General features: G+C 38.4%; 1 pseudogene; it reads left to right on the top strand.

The window, feature by feature from the left end:
- Positions 1 to 3,520, top strand: LOC140565120 (stonustoxin subunit beta-like; annotated as a pseudogene).
- Positions 3,521 to 11,673: the final 8,153 nt, after the last annotated feature.

The following is an 11,673-nucleotide window of genomic DNA, read 5'->3' as shown; positions in this document are numbered from 1 at the left end:
ATGGTTACAGAAGAAGGCTGTTCTTCTCTGGCTTTAGCTCTGAATTCAAAAAACTCCCACCTGAAAGAACTGGATCTGACCTATAATCACCCAGGAGAGTCTGGAGTGAAGCTGCTCTCTGATCTACTGAAGGATCCATACTGTAAACTGCTGTGAGTTGTGGTCTTAAAAGGCCAGATTCAGAAAATACACTGCCATATTTGCAGTAATGTTCAGAAAACATATTTGCAGTAACACATTTGCTGAATCAGAAACTGATTTAACTTTATTATGTATGTATTTATATACAATATAGAACTGTAAATTAAAATGGTATAATTGTATATTAAATGTTAAGGCATGCCAAGCAAAGCCAGGCCAAGCAAAGCTGTGCAATGTTAAGCCGGGCAATGTTAGGCAATCAAAGCAAAGCAAATCTGACCTGGGTCACTACAGAAGCTGGACAGCTTTGTAAGGATTACTGCAGTCAGATCTGGACACTGACAGCTGCGTCACTGTGAGGACCACCGCAGCAAGTCACTGCAGCTGGATCCCTGGGCAAGATCACTGCAGCTGCTGGGCACTGGCAGCTGGGTGACCGCAGTGGATCACTGAAGTCAGGTCACTGAGTTTGAATCAAGAACACTGGACCCAGGCAGCCGGATCTCCTCATTCACTGTGACCATATCTCCTACAGGCTGAGCATTTCAATAGATCACTACAGTTAATCCCCACAATCACATCACTGAGTATGAGTCTTAGATTTAGCTTAATATAACTTTGTGTTTAAAAGTGCAGACCCTAGTGCTCATCTCGGCACAGAAACTATATTCTTAATGCCTTAAATACTTTTAACTTTTTAACACCATCCTGAGTGGCATAACTGTCTTAGCATATGCCCCACTGTCAAGAGTCTGTGCTGCCATTTTTACCCCCCATTGCAATTTACTCTTATTTGCAAAAATGTTTTTTTACTACAATGAATTATAATGACTACTGCAACTTCAGAATTATTTAACCCCTTCATGGCAAGCATTTTAGTACTACTCAGCCGTTTTGACCCGGTGCAAACATGGGTGTTGCAAGTGCCTTTTTCAAATCACCCAAAATGTGATATGAAGTCAAGCGGCTGTAGCAACTACTTCAGAATCTCCAGGGCTTCTTCTGAAACCAAGCCATGGTGGAGTTTAAGGCAGCACTTGGGATAATGTCCTGTTGGAACACCCAGTGATGCCCATGCTTCAGCTTTACGACATATTCTTCTACTTGATTGAATCCATCTTTACCTCCATTCACTGCAGGTTTCCAGTGCCAGAGGAGACAAAGCAGCCCCAGAATATCACCAAGCTTCCAATATGCCAATATGCTCTAGAATCTCAAAACCTCTGTGGCTTATTTATGTGGATCTGAGCAGTTTGGTGCTGCCTGTTCTGGTGCTTTTGGGTCAGTAGAGGCGTTAAAGACCTTCAGACGTTAGTATGCGCCTTACTGTGAAAACTGAAACCTCAGTGTCTGCTGCCACGCAATCTTGCTGCACGTCTTTTGCGGTCACCAAAAGATTAATTTTTGCCATGTCCAGGTTGCATAGCCAGTGTTCCATTTACCTTGAATTTGTAAACTTTGCTCTCTAGGAACATTTAGTGCTTCACTCTCTTTCTAGATCATTTTCCTTTTTTACGAAGACAGTGATCTTACTAACTAGTCTCATTAACAACAAATATTTTTGTCACAATTTTACCATCTTAACTAAAGTGTGTGTGTGTGTGTTTAGGGTGGAACATGGAGGGAAGAACAGGATCCAACCAGGACTGAAGAAATGTGAGACATTTTTACACTTTTTTCTCTCCCTTTCTTTCACACACACACACACACACACACACACACACACACACACTCTAAAAAAAAGAAAGCTCAACACAGGCAGAGAAAGTGTAGTATTTAGATTTGCCCAACAGGTGGTGTAGCAGAGCTGTGTTTCTAAAGCTTCAAAGCACTGACACATTTTGGCTTCAAATGTGTTAGTGCTTCAGAAGCCTTGTTCTGCTTCTCCCAGTTTCCCAAAGAAGAGTCTCCAACTCGAGAGTACCAGACTTTCCAAAACATTTCTCTCCTCATTAGCACTATTTAGTGACTCTATATGAAGTCACACTCTGTGCTGTGAAGGGTGCTTCCAATTAAGGGTGCGGGTTTGAATTGCTTGTATGTGCATATGGTTAAAAACACCTATGGCTTAAACAATTTATTTTATTGCTGTTTATAAAGTTTACATATCACATATTCCATTACTTTGTTTTAAGACACTGAAAAAAAGCCTAAAATGTGCACTCAAATTTACTTTAAAGAGAAACCCCAAACTAATATTCTATCATAATTAATGATTATGATATCAGAACATGTGTGTATTGTGAGTGACAGTAGTTTAAGCTGGTGTGTGGATTAGATTAGACTAATTCTGTTGTAATCAGTTACAGTTACAGAGAAAATAAAGTAAAATGAGGGAAATAACCTTTTCAGGACAGTCTGTCATTCTGACTCTGTTCTTTAACTCTTTTAGGACTATCTGTTCCAGAATAGTATTTAAAACACTGATGGCTTAAACAATTTATTTTATTGCTGTTTATAAAGTTTACTGAACACGTAATCCATTACTTTGTTTAAAGACACTGAAAAAACAAATACAAACAACAAACAACAGCATCTGCAGAATATTACCTGTACTGAATTAAATCTATTTATTCTAGCTTGTTTGATCTGTACAATGTGCAGCTGTATTGTGTATTGTATATTATTTGTGGGTACTAGTAGCAGAAAGCTCATGTGAATTTTCAGTTTAGGACAGCTGACAGAAAATCTAGGAATCTAGGTGTTTCTAGGACAAGTTTGTCTTGAGCTCTGACACACACTCTGACTTTCACACTAACTTACTCTCTCTTACTTTCTCTCTCTCACACACATACTGTGTGATCTCTCCTCTAATGTGTGTGAGAATATGTGTGTTTGCAGATGCCTGTAAACTCACTCTGGACCCAAACACAGCACATACTCGTCTCTGTCTATCTGAGGGGAACCGAAAGGTGAAGTGGGTGGAAAACCATCAGCCATATCCGGATCATCCAGACAGATTTTATTGGTGGTCTCAAGTTCTGAGCACAGAGAGTCTGACTGGACGATGTTACTGGGAGACTGAGTGGAGAGGGGAGTGGATTGTTTTAGCTCATACAGCAGTATTGGGAGGGGGGGAGTCAGTGAAGACCATCAGTTTGGATTTAATAATCTGTCCTGGGCTCTTAAGCACTTTAATGACTGTTACTCTGTTTATCACAATAAAACACTAACTGGTGAATTTCCCCACTCATGCCAGTCTGGCAGAGTAGGAGTGTATCTGGACTGGCTGGCCGGTACCCTGTCCTTCTACAGCATCTCACCTGACAAACACACACTGACCCACATACACACATTTTACACCACATTCACTGAGCCGCTCCATGCAGGGCTTGGGGTTTATTCTGAGACCTCAGTGCATGTGTGTGTGATAGAATAGCCTCTAGACAGGATATACAGTCCTGCTCATCATTATTGGCAGTCATGAAGTTTAAGTACATAATGTAGAATATTTTTTTATATAGAGCACTCGTGTTTAATACAAAAGAGAAAATAATAAACAACAATTTAAAACAAAACAATCGGAGGGAAAAATAGAAAAACCCAGAGCTTGCTGTGACACTTGTACTGGCATCCTTTGCATTAAATTAGTATGGAAACACATTTTGACTTGCCTGTGTTAAATCACAAATAAGAATCCCCTGTGATACATTGTTGGTGCCCATGTGACATCAATACAAATGAGCTGTGTGACATCAGAAGTGCTATTTTGAGCAAACACAAGATTTCCAAAGGGCCATCTCCAAAGACCTTGGTATTCCAGTTTCAACAGTGTGAAATGTTATTAAGAAGTTGGCCAAGTATGGAACTGTCAAGAATCTCCCTGGACGTGGGGGAAAGATGAAAATTGACAACAGAAATCTTCAAAGCTTGGTGCGAATGGTGGAAAAAACACCATGTCAAACATCCAAAGACCTGAAGGCAAACCTAGTCTGGGGTCATGGTTTCAACCAGTAGCATCCGCCGCACACTCAACCAAACAGAGCTCTATGGGCAAAGGTCAAGGAAGAAACCCTTGCTGAAGAAAAAACATTAAAAGAAATGACTGTTCTTTGCCAAAGAGTACAGATTTGTGTGGATTGTGTGGACCGTAGTTGAAGGTGGTGTGTTGTAATAAGTTACTACAGAGAAAATGTAAATAATAAAAAGTAGAAATCAAAATGTAAAAGAAGTAAATAACCTTTCAGGACAGTCTATCATTCTTAATCTGTTCTGTTCTTTTGAGTGCTTTTACTGCAGAACTTCAAAGTATAGATTATCTGCCAAATATTACCTATACTGGATTGAATCTACTCATTTTCACCTTGTTTGATCGGTGCAATGTGCAGCTGTATTGTTTATTGTATATTATTTTTGAAGGTACTACTAGCAAAAGTGTTTTAGCTCATGTGGATTTTCAGTTTAAAACAGGTGACCGAAAATCCAGGAGGCGTTTCTGGGACACTTCTGGGACAAGCTTAAGTCAGAATGACAGACCGTCCTGAAAGAGTTAAAGAACAGAATGGTCTGTCATTCTGACTATTTAGTTTTAAGCTACAGTAATGCTTTATTTCATTTCGGAGCATGCAAAATGATGGATCTATCTCATGTTAAAAGTGTTAAACAATGTGACTGGTCAGACCTAGGTGAAATCATTCAGGACAGACTGAAGTGGCTTATAATCTAACATTCACATCCAAAATGCATGAAATCACATGAAATTCAAGTGTGATAAGTCAGCAGTGACATTTGAATGTACAATAAATTTGTTATGTTTGCTATGTTTAAAAAACATGGATTTCACTATCTATGGCTGGAACTCATGGTTCACTTTGTTACAGTTAAAGCCCATACCTTTTACTTCCACCCAATGGCTTCTTTTCAAGCTCATCCTACCTTATACATCATAATAGAGGTGTAAAAGTATAGACTATAGCTCATTAGTTACTGCACAGTTTATTAGTGGTCAGTCTGACTACAGTTTAAAATCTCTTACTGTATGACCTGTTCAGGTCAGAAAAAGTGCAGTGTTCTTGAGTTCTGCCGTTGTAGTAATACAATCCTCTTATTTATTTTTGTTTTGTCCATTTGTTTAAATATGATTTTTGTTGTTTTCAATTGAACATTTGCTTGTAATCATCTTAATAAAAAAGTGACAGGAAATACATTTTCACTGTTATTTCTTCATAATCTTGCCATTTTAGCACCTCTGATCTAAAGCTAGGATTTTTTACCATAAGCTTTTTTGGTAAGGAGTGCTTAAGTATCAGGAAATTGATAGCAAGTCTTTAGATAGGCTATTATAACGAGGACTGCTGGAGTCACTGTCTGCACTTGTCATGCTGGTGTAAGATCTAGACCATCTCTACCAGTCAGAGAACCCCACTCTTTTTGCTAAATTCTTTTTGATCTTTCCTTTCCTTTATAATCTATAGGTAGTATTATTCATAGATGTCTAGCTGAAGTGGAAGCGCTATGTCACATCAAGAATTATTTAATTATTAAATGGTCATGTTATTGATTTTATTAATTTATTACTGAATAAACAAACTGGGACTCTCACATAGAACAGTAAAATTTCCATAACATTTTCCTTAACATCAATTAAGGCTCTACCAAAAATAAAGCTATGATTTGCAGATCATTTCAGAATTAAATTCAATCTGTATTCAGAAGGCAGTTTGATCGATCCAGGGACCCAATCTCTTTGTATACACTTACACATGATGCCAGTTTATAATGAATAAACCATTTATTAAAGAAACATTTAATGATTAAAAAGAGTTTCAGGTTCAAATAATTGGATGTAGACATGAGGTCAGTGTAACAACACTCATCCCACAATACCTTTTTCCTTAGATTGTGGTTAGAATAGTATTAAGGTGTGTTGTTTGGAAAAGTACACTGACTGCTAGGTTTGATCACGTGGACAGCCACTGCTATTGATTAAAACTAGACTGGTCTGACTGATCTCTGTTAAACGAAGGTAACGTGATTGGTGTGCAAGACTTAAAAATCTGAATGCAACATCCCTGTTCAAGTGAAACTCTAGGCACGTAAAGCTGCCCACCTTACTTTGCAGCAGGGTCTTGAGCTTTAAAGAGGAGGTCGGCTCTAGGTTGGAAGTCCAGTCAAGACTAGGCTTCGACGTGTCCGAACGCCCACGTCTTTCTCACTTTTGCACACTTCCAAGCAGGCACGCTTCTGCTTCAGCCCAGTAGAGAGGCGATCCTGCGTGGTATAGCAGGACTCACAATCTTTGTTTAAGTGGAGCAACTTGGCTGCTACGGATGATTGAGTCTTCCTTAGGCAGGACACAGGTCACAATTTCATGCAGACTTGCTCAAAGGTTCAACTGGCCGGTCAAAACTTCACAAAATCTAACAAAATCTCTTCAGAGCTACATGGTAACTACTTCACACGGGTTTTTACCTCATTTTACCTCGCTTTACCTGCATTTGTCTTTTCTAGGTGTCAATTTATCTGTCTGATTTATCTAGCAGAGAAAAGGGGCATGTTTAAGTAAAATGAGGAGCTTATCTTCCCACATCAAATATCCTCATTTTGAATGCGAGATATTAAACAATTTAAGTTTTCAAATGACTCACCTTAATGCATTTGTACATGCCATATTCTTAATTTTAGACAGACACACTGTAATACACTGTAATTTGTATTACTGCCATTTAAGAAAAAGGGACAGGCATCTTTGTTTGGTTAAACAAAATAAGCTACAAATTACATAAAAAAGCAATGTGATGCCAAACAAACAAGCACCACTTACATGAGTCTGTATGTTTCGTTGTGTGTCTGGGTGTGTGCGTGTGTCCCACACTGACCCAAAAGTTGTTACTCTCGAAAATAGGTAAAGCAAATAGTCATACTGTGGACTTCTAAGATTTCATGACCAATAACCAATAAAAGTAACAAATAATAAACAAATAACTAATATTGTTGAGGTTTTTATATACTTTACAAAAACATACATCTGTGCATAATTTCTGAGTTGAGAATGAGAATGAGATTTTTATCTGCTTTTTAAGGTAGCTCAGTCTTTTGAGCTGATTGAGCTGGTATGAACCTAATTGAAAAACAGGTCTCAACCAAGAGAGGGCATCAGTACATTTGTGTACTTGTTGACTCACTAAATGGCTGCAAGCTAAATGGCCTCACTATATGGCCGCAAGCTTATCCACTGAGGTCCAAGTGTACAGATGGAATGGCAGTGTGCATTGTCCAGTTCGTCCACCTCTTTGAATCACTGTAGATGGATCTTCACTGACCATGGCTGGGAGTTTGTCAGTCAATTTTGAGCAATAAGAATAAATTTTAAAAATGAATCGCCCTATTATTCTTAGATAAATGGTTTAGTGGTGAGAATAAAGTGGGACAATTTGTAGAGATATATATTTCATCTTTGATATACATATATATATATATATATATATATATATATATATATATATATCAGCATATTCTCACCTAACTACCTTATGTCGCTGAGAACAACAAGGTTGGTGAATATTTTTCAGTGACATGTTGCAGTATTTTAGTAGTATCTGTATTGTTCACTATACACAGAACTCACAGTTTATTAGCGATAAACTGCAACTTACTCCAACAAGTCATGTGGTTATAGTGTGTGATATAAACTAGTGTCACAGTATGGAGTTTGGAGGTGGAGGCAGACGTAAATGCAGGTATTTATTGAACATAAAAACTAAGCAAAAAAAAAAAAAAAAAACACAAACTGGAGATTAAACCAAACACTGAATTGGTGAAAAAAAACCTGGTGATGAAATATAAACAAAAGTAAGTAAAGTAAAGTAATTTTAAAAAGTAAAAGTAAATGACTCATTTTATAGATATGTTTTATGGAATTCCCAACCACCTAACAAATGACCAATTATAAATTAATTATAGAGAACAAGCAAGAAAAACTAAACAAATTAAGAAAAAATCTTTAGCTATATAAATAAATTAAATAGAAGAAATGCCAAACACCTTACAGAACATTCTACAGTGCTTACAAAGCAATCAAACCTTTTTTTACTTTATGATTTTCCTCCATGTTGCTGGATATGAGGTAAGTAAATTAAATAAGTTCTTTGCCTGGTTACAGTGACTGTGAGTAAATTAAAATATATCACTTAAATTTGTAGTAGTCTTCTCTATGTTTTTTTTTAATATTTCTATGCTCTATTTATATTTTGTACTGCTGTGATTTTTCTGTTAATCTATTACATATAGGAGACTTAATATGTTACTTCTATCAATCAAAACCTAACCCAGCCTTACCCAAAATACCCTGCTCCAAAAAATAAAAGGAACACAATGTAACTCCACACTTCTGTGAAATCAACCTGTCCAGTTAGAAAGGAATACTGATTGTGAATCAATTTCACCTACTATTGTTCAAACGGAACAGACAACATATAGAAATGCTGAAATAAATTACAGTTTATAATATAAATGTATTAATAAGCAGGTATCAGGGTTCTAATCATTGATTCGACTTGTGACAATGGTGACTCAGTTAGACTCTGAAGGTTGGGAGTTCAGGAACAGTATGTTGGCCTCAATTTCATCTGAGTGATAACAAGAAAAACAACTCGGTTCAAACTGAATAACATTTATTATTCCAAAATAGTAAAGACAGTCCGCAGGAGCACAAAATCACGTTAGAAAAAAAAATATATAAAGCTAAATCTTTGGTCAAACTATACGCTAAGGAGTATAGGTGTGCGTCTGCAACTGTAGGAGTCCGTGCATGTGGGTGTAGGAGTGTGTACGTGTATGTATGTATGTGTATTCGCGTGTGTGGGTGGGTGTGTAACCCAATGCTGTGTGTATGGAGTCAAGGGGTGCGAGGCTTTATTCGCCTCACGTGGGGGAGTGGAACAAAAGCCATGCCCTCGGATGGAGATTTAAACACCCAAATGGTGTGTAGAATCCACGAGCTCAGGCTAGAAAAGCGCGTCCACAGCTCCGCAAGGGTATCAGTAGGTAGCAGTGAATTGCAGTGAATTGATCTGAAATATCGCTTCTTAAGGGTTATAGTCACTTAAGATCAAGCTCACCGATGTCATTTGAAAGCGAATGGTACAACGAAGTTAGTCACGTTAGATAGGAGGGAAAGAACGTGAGAGAACAGGGATGATCAAACGCTGTACTTCGTCTAATCAGCGTAAACAACAACAATCATGCAATCTAATTAATCACTATTTTCAAGAGCACAACATCCAAGAATCTATTGAGTAACTCTAATACTGACCAGATGTGCAGTCTTACTATTAGATAAGTGTCCGTTGCCGCGTGATGAACGCGCGGCTCGCAGCTTGAGGGATTTCTCAGAGCGCGACAAAGCGAAAGTTCCGACGAGACACGTCTCCTTAAGGTTTCAGGCGTGCAGTCAGGGGTCGGAGGTTAAATCACTTGGATGATCCTTGGTAGTTTGTCGCGGGATGATTCTGGTAGACTCTTCGCGGAGGTCCGGCCGTCAGCGATGTTCCAAAGGTCAACTGTTTTGGTTACAGTTGAGTAAACTTGGCTAGCATCTAAAATAATAACGCGGTTCAGTCTAAGCGCACAGGACACGAGTGCAGAACAAAGACCTTTGGTTTGTTCACCGATAACGGATAGCAGACCCCTTCTCTTGCGGCTACCACCAAGTAGGCGACGTGCCAGAAAGACCCGTCGTGAGACCATATGCTGGTGCAGTTGGCCCTGGGTTGCTTCTGATGCATGACAATGCTTGGCCTTATGTGGGTGAAGTGTGTCAGCAGTTCCTGCATGGTGAAGGCACTGATGCTATGGACTGGCCTGCCCGTTCCCAAGACCTGAATCCAATCTAGCACATCTCAGATCTCAGATCATGTTTTTTTTGTTCAACACATTCCACCATGTAATTAATAAATTAAATATATATATTTTTTAATTAAAATTAAATTAATAAAATCTATTTTTAACTGGAAGATTTTATTCATTGAGATATAGAAAGTGATATTTTAGTGTTCCTTTTATTTTTTAGCAGTGAACCCACATCCTAGCCCTAACCATCATCCTTTGGCATTTAAAGACCCAGTTCACACACCTAAACATACATCGCTTTTCTGAGAAAATGCGTTATGTATATACGTAATTTGTCAAAAACCAATCATGTGCATCACGTTTACAGCACCAAACAGCACTTTCATTTTCAAGCTGGTTTGTGTTCAATTCTGACACTAATTCTGCATTGCATTCTTTAAATGCAAATCCACACACTCTGTTTTTCTGTTAGGAAATCGAGCAGCATTAGATTAAGTTTAAACGCAATCTCCAGCACTGCTTTTGAATAAGGCATTTCTGTTTACCTCAGGGGAGAAGCAACACAGTTGTGCCTCTTCAGTAACGAGGTTAAGTGATGTGAAAACAGTGTAATAGTGTTTTTTTTTTTTTTAAACGTATTCTACATGTTACTATGAAAAAAACGATGCATTACAAGCATTGTATTTCACATTTTGGCGTGACTGCTTTTTGATTTGGTATTAATTCATCTCCATAAGAGAACCGATATCTGGTCACTTTAAATGCGGCCTGCGGAAGTTATCCGCTCCTGACACCACTTGCAGGGTGGCGTGATTGGTTAATTTTGTCACAGGATTGATTGGATTTGTGGCCTGCATGGCTAAAACATTTCTCCGGAGAGAACAGCCATTTGCTTGCAGGTGTTCCAGCACAATGCCATAACAGAAAACCCGGTTCTTCATGGTTCTTGAGTGTTTATATTCAGGGAAAATAACGAAAAGCAATAAACGAATGAAACTAGATCCTATAAGATTTTCCAAAATGTGCGCAGAAAAGTGACTGCCCAGGGTGCGTCTGTGTTTGGGACAATTGTAAAAATGTATAAGGCGAGGCTAAAAATGGATGTGGATTTTGATAATTAGCTTCTCTTTTAGATAAAAGGTACAGAACTGGGGGTACAAAGACATAAAGATTTCTGGTTAACTGAGATGTTGGTGCTTTTGCCCCACTGCTCTTATGCTTTCACTCTTGCGTCTTGTTGATGGTGAGGAATAGGGGCGCTGATGTCTGAAGTCTGATGCTTTGTTTCACCATTTTGGAGCAATCTGCATGTGCTATTCATCCTTTGGCCGAGTCGGAGAACCCCACTAGCATGCTCCTCTCACTTACCTGATAAGACCTGTATAGACTACTAAAATTATTACTACTAACATAACTCATCGTACTGAATTCTGCTTTACACATTCATAGTATAAAGCAGTTTTTCCTACCACTGTTGCCATTGGCTTTATTATTTGGGGCTCGGACACAGCTCCCCTGGCTTGACTGTATTAGAACAGGATTGGGTGTGGGCTGTTTTCCTTTAGAACTTGGAGTCTGTTCTCATGTAAACACGTTATCATGTTGTTTTCTCTTCTGCTGGTTATTATTTTAATATTTTACTGTCGTCCATGTTATTTTAAATGTTAATGTGCGTATATCGGTGATGTTACGGTATTTGACCGTGCAGAGTAAACCCCGCCCCATGAGCGCAGAGTAGTTTCG

This window comes from Salminus brasiliensis, chromosome 11 (assembly GCF_030463535.1).
Source record: "Salminus brasiliensis chromosome 11, fSalBra1.hap2, whole genome shotgun sequence".
Classification (NCBI taxonomy): domain Eukaryota; kingdom Metazoa; phylum Chordata; class Actinopteri; order Characiformes; family Bryconidae; genus Salminus; species Salminus brasiliensis.
Note: the sequence above shows the minus strand (reverse complement) of the source record. Positions and strands in the feature narration are given on the sequence as shown.